The 12196-nt window shown below is 34.0% G+C and overlaps 1 long non-coding RNA gene across 1 annotated transcript in view; it reads right to left on the bottom strand.

The window, feature by feature from the left end:
• Positions 1-12196, bottom strand: part of LOC103892001 (uncharacterized) — a 108009-nt gene that overhangs the window by 46907 nt on the left and 48906 nt on the right. The window contains exons 3-4 of the long non-coding RNA XR_656241.2: positions 3761-3826; positions 2989-3069 (exon numbers count right to left, since the gene is read on the bottom strand). This is a non-coding gene — a long non-coding RNA (uncharacterized LOC103892001). The remainder of the gene's footprint in view (positions 1-2988; positions 3070-3760; positions 3827-12196) is intronic.

Here is a 12196-nt window from a genome sequence, read left to right as displayed (position 1 = left end):
GATAGCACTATAGCTACAAATTCTCCATTACCTAAAGATATGGGCTTTCAGCCGGGTGCAGTGGCTCATGCCTATAATCCCAGCACCTTGGAGGCCAAGGTGGGCAGATCACGAGGTCAGGAGATCAAGAGCATCCTTGCCAACATGGTGAAGCCCCGTTTCTACTAAAAATACAAAAATTAGCTGGGCATGGTGGCAGGAGCTTGTAATCCAAGCTACTTGAAAGGCTGAGGCAGGAGAATCGCTTGAACCCAGGAGGCAGAGGTTTCAGTGAGCCGAGATTGTGCTGCTACACTCCAGCTTGGTGACAGAATGAGATACTGTCTCAAAACAACAACAACAACAACAACAACAACTGGATCCCTTCCTTACACCTTATTAAAAAATTAACTCAAGATGGATTAAAGACTTAAACATAAGACCTAAAACCATAAAAATCCTGGAAGAAAACCTGGGCAATACCATTCAGGACATAGGCATGGGCAAAGACTTCATGACTAAAACACCAAGGGCAATGGCAACAAAAGCCAGAATTGACAAATGGGATCTAATTAAACTAAAGAGCTTCTGCACAGCAAAAGAAACTATCATCATCAGGTTGAACAGCCAACCTACAGAATGGGAGAAAATTTTTGCAATCTGTTCATCTGACAAAGGGCTAATATCCAGAACCTACAAAGAACTTAAATAAATTTACAAAAAAAAAAAAAAACCCCATCAAAAAGAGGGCAAAGGATACGAACAGACATTTCTCAAAAGAAGACATTTATGCAGCCAACAAACATATGAAAAAATGTTTATCATCACTGGTCATTAGAGAAATGCAAATCAAAACCACAATGCGATACCATCTCACACCAGTTAGAATGGTGATCACTAAAAAGTCAGGAAACAACAGATGCTGGAGAGGATGTGGAGAAATAGGAACGCTTTTACACTGTTGGTGGGAGTGTAAATTAGTTCAACCATTATGGAAGACAGTATGGCGATTCCTCAAGGATCTAGAACTAGAAATACCATTTGATCCAGCAATCCCGTTACTGTGTATATACCCAAAGGATTATAAATCATTCTACTATAAAGACACATGCACACTTATGTTTATTGCAGTGTTGTTCACAATAGCAAAGACTTGGAACAAATGCAAATACCCATCAATGATAGACTGGATAAAGAAAATGTGGCATATATACACCATGGAATACTATGCAGCCATAAAAAAGGATGAGTTCATGTCCTTTGCAGGGACATGGATGAAGCTGAAAACCATCATTCTCAGCAAACTAACACAAGAACAGAAAACCAAACACCACATGTTTTCACTCATAAGAGGGAGTTGAACAATGAGAACCCATGGACACAGGAAGGGGAACATCACACGCCGGGGCCTGTTGGGGGTTAGGGGGCTAGGGGAGTGATAGCATTAGGAGAAATACCTAGTGTAGGTGATGGGTTGATTAGTGCAGCAAACCACCATGGCACATGTATACCTATGGCACATGTATACTCTGTATACCTATGTATATTCTGCACATGTACCCCAGAACTTCATGTATAATTAAAAAAAAAAATTTTAGAAAGAAAAAAAAGATATGGGCTTTTTAATGATATTCTCAGTTCCAACACTACCTCAGGTGGGTCCAAGGCCTTGCCTGCTTCCCCATAAAGCTATTACATTAAAAACAAAAACAAAAACAAAAAAAAAAGCAGGTTTCTGCTTCTCAAAGTAAGTTCAACATCAGTTTCTGTTTATCACATTGGTAGACATGTCCTTCTTCAGTATTTTCCTACTTTTCTTTTTCTTGCAAATTCATCTGGGGTTTTGATTTTCAAGTTTGGCAATTTCAACTGTTTGGTAATAAAATTTTTTCCAAATATCTGGACTACCTATTTTCAGAAACCCAACTCATAGTTGTTTAAATTTTAGGGTTATATTTACATTAGTGGTGGAGAGTTTATTCACTTCAACTAGCTCATGATCAAATACCATCATTTTCCAATGAATGACCCTCATTTTGAGTTTCTTATTTATTTATTCTTTTTCATTTATTAATTATTTTGTTTGTTTAATTTATTTCTCTCCTCTTATTCTCATTCTGCACTTCACTTTTCTTCTTTTCTAATGGTCATTTATTTGAAAGTGTTTAAGGTCTCTTCTTTCATTTTTAGGTTTCCTTGTAAAACATGCAATATTATTTTGCATGTGTGTGTTTCACCTGACATTAATGTTATTATACTTTAGACTTTTGATTTTTACTCTCTCACCCAAGTTATGTTTCTGTGGTCTATCATTTTGGTCTATATACCTATACGCATCTCTTCCTTTGCCTTCAACTGCTTTATAGCATTTATAGTGAACACTCACTATTAATGACAGTTACTTAAATTGCCCCCAACTTTCTTTTACTACAAATATTGTAGTGAATACTCTACTACATGTTTTCTAATGGGCACATAAAATTTTCCCTGAAACATGTAAGGAGGAGAGACATTCCTAGTTTGTATAATGTTTGTACTTTTAATTTGGCTGACTACTGACACAGTGCCCTCTCAAATACCTGTACCAGTCTACACACCCCCACTGCGTGTCTCCACCCCTCCAATAGATTTGAAGGAAGCATCTTGTCCCACTCATCTTTCTATCTCTTACAATTTACTCGGCTCCTGGAACATAGTCATGGCTCAAAACATTCATAAACTTTAGCAGAAACTCAGTCCATGGAAATGCAAAAAAAAAGTAATTTCTAAATATTTGAATGATCTGATACCTAAGTAACAATTTTCATAAAATGAGAACATAGTATGAGCAGTTTCTTTTTTACACTTAATCATTTTGTTTTAGCTCACATTCTAATACAGGGAAATTACTAAAACTATTGCTTTCTTTCCACTATTGGATTGCTCTAGGGTGAATTACTGATACAACAAATACCTAGTTCATGTTATATGCTGTTAAAAAAATAGTCTGAAGTTAATAATTCAGCTCACTTTTCAAAACACTGTTGCTTTCTACTTATCATTTTGTTTCATTATGATGATTTAGTTATTCACAGAACTTTGTTTTCTTTCCTGAAACCAGGTATATTAAAGAGGAGGTTATGTTGTTGTATGACAAAAAATATTTTAAATTCAACCTATTGAAAATGCAACCTCTAGTCTTGACAGCATCTTTTAAAATGTTGTACTTTAACAAACTTGAGGTTTCTACTGAGAAAGTTAATTTCTTTCTCTGTGTTGGTATATGTCCTAGCTTTAGGGCAATAAACACAAATAAATACTACTTTTTCAAAGATCTTGTTGCTATTGAGAATTGATGTCTAATAGACATCCAAAATTCAAACACCTCATTTTATAAAGTGTGAGACCATTGTGACTTTGAGGTGTGTACAGATCATCTGTAGAAATAGCATTTAACATTCACTTCCATTTTCTTTATATATATATTTTTTTTCTTCTTTCTTTCTAGATAAATTTTCTCTGCATAATTCATTTTCTTAAGATATATACCTTGTGCTGTCATGTGTGTACCATTTTCAGAGCTTTTCATAAACCTGAACTAATATATATCCCTTTGTAACACAGTATAACAATAGTTGATTCTCATTCAAACTGTGGATTAAATATCTGTTAATAAAATATTTTTGTGGGTCATTGCTTTATCTCCAATTTCATAGTAATAAATAAGCATTTAAATAAAAGCAATAGGTCAAAATGTTCCTTGTAGTTATTCTTTTAAAATATCAGAGGAATTCATTCCTACCTTGTTGCAGGTGGAGTACATAATGATTTTATTGAAAAAGGCTTGCTGGAAAGAGGATACATCCTTCTGATACAGAAACCCAAAATAAAGTGACTTAGTGTCATACAAGTTCACTTCTGTCACATGTAACAAACTAGATTGAAGTATCTCAGGCTGGTATGCAGGCTCTGCTGTGTCTAGGACCAGATTTCTTCTATCTTGTTACCATGCCATCCTTAGAAACTTGCTTTATATCCATTGATCCAAGAGGAATCACCACTATATCTATGTTCCAGTTGGCAGGAGGGAGAAAGGATAAGGGAAGGGGTCGGGGAGAGACATGCATCCTTTGAAGGTCAGGATTCAGAAGTTGAAATTATCATTTCCAATCAAACCCTTTTCACCACAATTTAGTCATGTGGCCACACATAACTGCAATAGAGACTTGAAATATATAATCTTTATTCTGGGTGGTCATGTATCCAGCTAAAATTCAGGAGCTCTATTAAAATAGAAAAAGGGAAGAGTAGATAATTGGAAAATAACCAGCCATATTCTGCGTACATCGTCACTGAATTTCAGCTTATATTTCCTATCCAGAATGGATAACATCTAAAAACATGTGAGAACAATTTTAACATTCCATGAACCAAAGAGAAGGTGGTAAGCCTGAATAAATAATGAAATTTCTGCTTATGTGAAAAATCCATTTTGTTAAACACATACCTTCCAGATATCCAAAGTAACCGTAAACAGAGGTGCAGGTTTCCCATCAGTGGAGAAACTATCCAAGTGGATTCAAAACTCTTTAACTTTTTATATTCAAGTATTATCTTTACATTATCCAAAAGGAGACATGCACCTTTAAAATATAGTTGCTGTGCAACTCCTTACTAGTGGATAAAACAGATCGCACTTTGTGCCCAATGAACGTGATACAGAAAAGGAAGCCTAGGTGTTTCTAAATAAGTCTTAAGCAAGAGCAAAGCTCAGAAATTCAACTGGGGGGTAAGGGAGATGAGCTGAATTCTAGCTATATAACATAATACAGTCAAGATAATTAATAATTATCAATAATTAAAAATTACCTGGGTACTCACCCAGATTCCCTTTAGCAGCCTGTGAAGTCTATACCCCTACTTCTGCAGGCATTGGCTGCGAAGGATCATCACATTTGCACCTTCTGCCGAAAATTGCCCTTAGTTGATAGGCGCTACCTTGCTGGACGATGCCTGGGATTTACCCTGGCGCGTGACCACTGCTTGGCAGGGTCTTTAAAAGCCCAGTTCCTGGCCTCTGAGTGGACCAAACTCTGTAATGTGATATACTCTTCAGCACTTGCAGTGTGATCTGATTGAGTCTATACTTCTCCTAAAACTGTATCTTTGCTTAGTTTCTTCCTCTTTATCTTCACTCCCTTCAATAAATCCCTGGGAATATTCCTTAATAAATCACTTTCATAAGAACCCCCATCTCACGCACTGTTTCTAGAAATCCCAAACTAAGATATTTTTCCTTAAACAGGCTTATTATTCTGTTAACATGAGGCATAATTAGACACATCCTGATACAATGCTCAATCTACGTCATCATCAACAACTGCCATTTTGATTAAGGACATTGAAATATTTTCACTAATCATTTATTTTATCAGAAAACAATATATAATATGTAAACCTATAACGGAGAAATATAGCTTAGTTAATCTATCCAATAATGGCTTGGCACAGTAGCTCATGCTTATAATCCCAGCACTTGGGAGGCTGAGGCAGGTAGATCACCTTAGGTTGGGAGTTCAAGACCAGCCTGGTCAACATGGTAAAGCTCTATCTCTACTAAAAACACAAAAATCAGCCGGGTTTGGTGTCAGGTGCCTGTAATCCCAGCTACTCCGGAGGCTGAGGCAGGAGAATCTCTTGAACCCAGGAGGCGGAGGTTGCAATGAGCCGAGATCATGCCACTGTACTCCAGCCTGGGCAACAAAGCAAGACTCTGTCTCAAAAAACAAAACAAATAAACAATAATAAATATATTTTAGCCATAAATGATGCAGAATTGTAGTCCCAATGCTAGTCAATATACAATTTTGATAAATATATATAATAAAATTCTACCAGAACCGTTTTTGATTACAAAAAATTCAGGATCATGAAATTATGAGGTTAATGAAATGGCCTAGGTGAGCTTACTGTGAAGAATAGGAGTCAAGCTCCAATTGTGCTGCTGTATCTACAAATTTGTATTATAGCAAGGCTTATTATTGCAGGGTGTCATTCTACATGACTACTCAAACATTCTTAAAATTTGCAAGATACATTTAGCCCTGGAATATCACGATTCTGACTCTTCTTCACATCATTAATACTGCCAAATTTACCAGTTTTATAGTAAAAAAAAAAATGTATTTTTCAAACGCCCATGAGATGTAAAAGTTGCTTACAGTAACTTTACAATAATTCTAAGGCCAAAAACTTTGCAGTAATTCTAAGAAATATATTTGTATTTATAAAATATCATCGCTTTTTAATGAATAGTTTTGGTTTTTAACCAAATTAGTTTTACTTGAAACTAGGTCACATTCATTAAACAGATACTTGTTAATTCTTGATATTTGCAGTCCAAAGGCAACCACAAGAATTTAAAATATGATTCTTGTTCCTATTCATGTTTCCAAGGAGAGGGACTGATTCTAAATTAACATTCCTGGTATCTTGTCTCATTTTCTTACTCATTGTTTCTTATGAAATAAAAGTGAAATTACTGACTGTTGTGTCCACATTGAATGATTGGGAAATCTATTAAAAAATGACCAAGGATTTACCTATATATTTTCTTCCATCTCCAACCCTGACCGATGTAACTCAGCAATGAGTGTGTCACCTCTTCCATTCCACACGTTCCTTTAGGTGAGTGTCTAGACCACCAAGGACTGAGAGTGCTGCAGGACCATTGACCTACCGTGGGGCCATTACTGCCAATCAAATGTTTACCAATGATAAAGGTGTAAATTTTATCTCGTTTTTGGTCAGTTATTTCTCATTGTTTTCAAAACTAGAATACAGGAGAGAAGATGGTTATTCATTGACTTTCTAAAACCCCAAGAATTCTTTTCAAAATGTTTGTGTCTGTTGATGTGGTGACTGACTTCCCACCAAGCAGCCTGACGACCCCACAAAATGTATGATGCACTGATCCCAGGGCACTTCAGAAAAGGCAAATGTGCTTTCTGTGTTTGCAATCAAGCCAATGTGTATGCACATTTTGATCCTGAGTGAACTTTTAAAAATATTTTATTTTATTTTATTTTATTATTTTATAAGTTCCGGGATGCACGTGCAGGATATGCAGGTTTGTTACGGAGGTAAACATGTGCCATGGTGTTTTGCTGCACCTATCAATAGCTAATGCATGCATTCGCTCTTTATCCTGATGCTCTCCCTCCCCCAAACTCCCATGACAGGCCCCAGTGTGTGTTGTTCACCTCCCTGTGTCCATGTGTTCTCATTGTTCAGCTCCCACTTTTAAGTGAGAACATGCAGTATTTGGTTTTGTGTGCCTCTGTTAGTTTGCTGAGGATAATGGCTTGCAGCTCCATCCATGTCCCTGCCAAGGACATGATCTGGTTCCATTTTATGAACCTGAGTGAACTTTTTTACTTAAATCAATAATATTCTTCATTCATATCTTTTAATGTACAGCTTATTTTTAAAACTTGAGTTGTCAGAAGTCCCTAATTTAAAAAAAAAAAAAATCTTGCCTCAAGAAACTGCTCAGTATCTCCAAAAATATTCATAATAAAACCCTGAACTGAGATTTTTTTGTATCTTACACATTATATTAAAAGACATTGCCTGACCATCATCGAGAGGTTTCTTTTTTTTTGCAATTTCTTTTTTTGAGATGATGTCTTGCTCTGTTGCGCAGGTTGGAGTGCAGTGGCACGATCTCGGCTGACTGCAACCTCCGCCTCCCAGGTTCAAGCAATTCTCCTGCCTCAGCCTCCTAAGTAGCTGGGATTACAGGTGCCCACCACCACAACCGGCTAATTTTTTGGTATTTTTAGTAGAGACAGGGTTTTGCCATGTTGGCCAGGCTGGTCTCAAACTCCTGACCTCAGGTGATCTGCCTGCCTCAGCCTCCCAAAGTGCTGGGATTACAGGCGTGAGCCAAAGCGCCCGGTCTTTTTTGCATTTTAAAGAGTCATTTTGTTGTCTATAACACATTTATTCAACCTGACAAGAAAAAGGGGAAGAGAAAAAACACACCACGAGCTCCTCAAAAGCGGTCCACTGCTGAAATGTAGGAATTTCTCCCACCTCTTAAAAACAGTCTTTTCCTCTCACTATGCCCTGGGCAATCTCATCTGCTTCATGACTTTGTACTTCATCCCTGTGTTTCTGACTTGTACCATTTGTACATCCTGTCTTGCCTGCAACATTAACATATTTGCTCTACCTATAATATATAAAACATAATTTCAGAATTGCTACATCCATATCACTAGCAAAACAAACTTTGTAATAAAAGTAAGGAATTTCTGTGCATTTTTTTAGTCCTTAGAATATATCCCTCTGAGGCTGTATAGTCAGTATACAGCATTCCAAAATTACCTGGATTAATTCATTTTTTCTTTTTTGTAGTTTTTTTTTGGTGAGCTACAAAGTTAAGTTTATTTGTTTCTGCTTATCTCCAGTTTGAAGTTTTTCTTCATCTTTGTTGATTTAATTTTCTGAAATTTGTTAAAAAAAAAAAAGCATAGTTCACAATGAAAACTATATGAAATATATATGCAAAAAAAATCACACTCACATCTATACCCCTTCCACCTAACTCACAACCCTGTAGGTAATCAATTTTATTACTTTCTAGTTCATTATTCCTGTATTTGTTTCAGTGAAATTAAACAAGTATAGACATACATATTCTAATTTCCTCTCGCTGCTTAGAAGAAAGGTAGCATATTCTAGGGTTTTCATTTGCATCTTGCTTTTTTCATATAATAATGCATCCTAGAAATCACTCACATTAAAGAGATTTTTAATGTCACATTAAATCTCTTTAATGTCCCATTAAAGGGATTTTTTTTTATCATTGCCTGTACTGATTAGTTATTTTACTAATTAATATTTGGCAGCTACATAGTACTCCAATGTGTGAATGTGCCAGAACGTATTTGACTTTCTATATGGTATTTAGGTTGCTTCCAATTTTTGCTTGCGAGTAATCTTGTACCTACTTTTTTTTTTTTGTATCTTCAGACTAAAATCCTAGAAGTGGGATTGCTGAGTCATGTGGCAATGAATATATAATTTCCATATATATTACCAAGTTTACCTGTACTGTGGCTGTACCGTTTTGCACCCCCACTAGGAGAGTGCCCATTCCCCCACCTCTGTTGAACGGCCGGTGGCCAATCCTCTGGCCAGTAATTTGACAGTTAAAAATAATACATCAGTGTACTTTTATCATTTTTTCTCTTATTATGAGTAACATTAAGCATTTCTTTTATATATTAAAAAGCCATTTGTGTATCATTTATTATAAACGTTTCATGATTTTGTCCATTTTTCTTTGTTGTTGTTGTCAGTTTTTAAGAGTTCTATATATATTGTCATTTCTTCCTTTATGGTTGGTTTCTTTTCTCCTAGCCCTAGTCATAAAGATGGTATCTTATGTAAACCTCTGCTGATACTGCCCAACAGAACTTTCTACAGTGATGGACATGTTCCATATCTTTGTTGCTCAATGCAGTGGCTGCTAGCCACAGGATTGTGGCAAAAGCTAGCTATTGCACAATTGAAATGTGACCAATACAACTAAGGAACTGAATTTTTAATTGTTTTTAATTTTAATTAATTGAAATGTAAATTTAAATACCCATGTGACTAATGGCTACTTTATTGACTAGCGCAGCTTTATATAGATACTTTAATTTTTTTATCTTTTGAATTTAAATCTATATGAGGAATTTATTTATAATTGTGAAGTGGCTGGCAGTTTTATTTTTTTAATATGGACATTAAATTTATCCAGCACCATGTATTGAAAAGATCCTGTTCTGCAGAGTTATGTGTAATAAGTCAAGTGACCATGTAGTTTCGCTTCTAAATTGTTCTGATCCACTAATCTGTTTTTCAATCCTTAATTTCAATAACACTTGTGTAATCTCAATGAGCTTATAATGTTCATATGCGGTAATATGTTTTGCGACTTATCATCTTAGAGAGGCTAGTTTGAGTCCTTTAATTTTCCATATAATTTCTAGAATAATAATTTTACTTTACACAATTGGCGAATTTTAGTCTATATTAATCAATGTACAGAGAATTGACATCTTAAAATATCAGATCTTTCAATCTCTGAACATGGTATATCCTTTCCCAATAATATCAACATTAACTCTGATCACTTGGTTAAACTGGGGTCTCCCAAGCTTTTCCACTGTAGACTTAGAATTTCTTGATTTTTTTATATTAAATAAAATTTGCATTTCTACAAAATATTCAACATGGTGGTGATATATTATCCTTTATATACATTGTTGAGTTTGGAATGCTCATATCACTTTAAGATATTTAATCAATGTTCATAACAAAGATTGACCAGTAACTTATGTTTTTATCAAGTATTGTATCAGGTTATGCTGGCCTTAAAGATTAGTTGAAAATTGTTTTTCCTTTTGCACATTTTGAAAACAAATTACAGATATGATTCTCATTTATTTTATCTAAATTTTTAATTTTGAGGAAAAAAGGTGTTCATAATAGTCATTGAATATCTTTTAATGTTTGTAGGCTCTATCGTTATGTCCCTTCTTCTGTTACTTAGTATTGGTAATTTGTACCTTTTTGCTCCACTGTCTTGGTTAGTCTTCATATGTATTTATCAAATTTTGGCTTTTGAAATGAACAACTTCTGATTTTGCCGATTTTCTTTATTGTGTGCTTGTTTTCTATTTTATTAAATTTGATTCCTTATTATTTTCTTCATTCTGCCTTATTTAGGTTTAAACTTATGCTCTTTTGCTAACATCTTCAAATGGATACACAGATCATCAATTTTCAGGTTTTTATCTTTAAATATATAATTTGCAGGCTGTAAAATTTTTTCTAAAAATGGCTGTAACTCCATACCACAAATTTTATACATTCTTTTTTGGTTATATTTTGATTCAAAATATTTTTTATTATTTTATTGATTCTTTAAAAAATTATGGATTATTTAATTTTCAAACTTTAGGGGGTTAACAGTCACTAATTTCAAATTTAATTCCATAGTAGTAAAAAAACACACTTTGTATTATTTCAATTATTTGATATATGTTGAGATTTGCCTCATGTACATATAGTCCAGGATATAAACATTTTGAGAAATATTGCATGTGTACTCCTGTGTATTGTACAGTTGAATGCAGTGCTCTATATGATTGATTAGGCCAATGCTTATTAATCTTACTTTTTGAGTATTCTATATTTTTACTGATTTTTTACGTGCCTTATCCTATGACTTTTTGTGAATTTTGTGTTAAAAATCTTTCACTGTATTTGCGTACTTATTTATTCATTAATTTTTTTCAGTTTTGCTTTCTAAGGTATGTAATTATGTGCATACAAATTTTAAATTTTAAATTGATCTTTTTATCATTACAAAATGTCCCCTCTTTACCTCCAATATACTTCCTGTCTTAAAGTCTACTATTTCTTATCTTAGCATAATTACATGTTTATTTTGATTATCCTTTGAATGTTATACCTTTTTTCTTTTATTTGACTTTACAATTTTTGTGTAGTTATTTAAGTTTTATCTCTTTTAAAAACCACTGTATATAATTGGCAGTGGTTTTTATTCTGACAATCTTGACTATTAATTGAATAATTTAATAGAAATTTAATAACTATTATTAATTTAAGTAATTACTGATACATTTGGATTTAAATCTACCATCTTAATGCTTTATTTTATTTCTCCCACTTGGTCTAGACTTCTTTTCTCTCCTTTTGTTTTTTTGTGTTTATCAAGTATTTTTTTGTTATCACATTTTCTCCTCTATTAACTTTTAAGTTATATTAATTCACTTTTAAAATTTTATTTTATTTGTCCTTTTGGTAGCTCTTCTGTAGATCTCTCATTTCTAAATCTCATATAAATTAGCATCCCTAGGTAAGGCAAGGATGTTAGAACACTTCAGTTACCCCTTTTCCATTTGTTATTTTGTCATGTGTTTTGATTAAATGTCACAATACATTATTATTATTGTTGTTGTTTTATATATATCTCATTTTTGAAGAATATTTACTCTGAGGAGAATTCTACTATAACAACTATTTTTTTCAGCATTTTAAAGATGCCATGTCAGTCTTTTCTAACTGCTATTGTCTTTGTTGAGAAGCAAGTTAATAATCATAAATTTGTTCCTTTGAAAGTAATTTATCTTTTTATTAGATGTTTCTAAGATTT

The sequence above is a fragment of the Pongo abelii genome, chromosome 1 (genome assembly GCF_028885655.2).
Source record: "Pongo abelii isolate AG06213 chromosome 1, NHGRI_mPonAbe1-v2.0_pri, whole genome shotgun sequence".
NCBI classification, from domain to species: Eukaryota; Metazoa; Chordata; class Mammalia; order Primates; family Hominidae; genus Pongo; species Pongo abelii.
The sequence above is the reverse complement of the archived record's forward strand: the minus strand, read 5'-3'. Positions and strand labels throughout refer to the sequence as shown.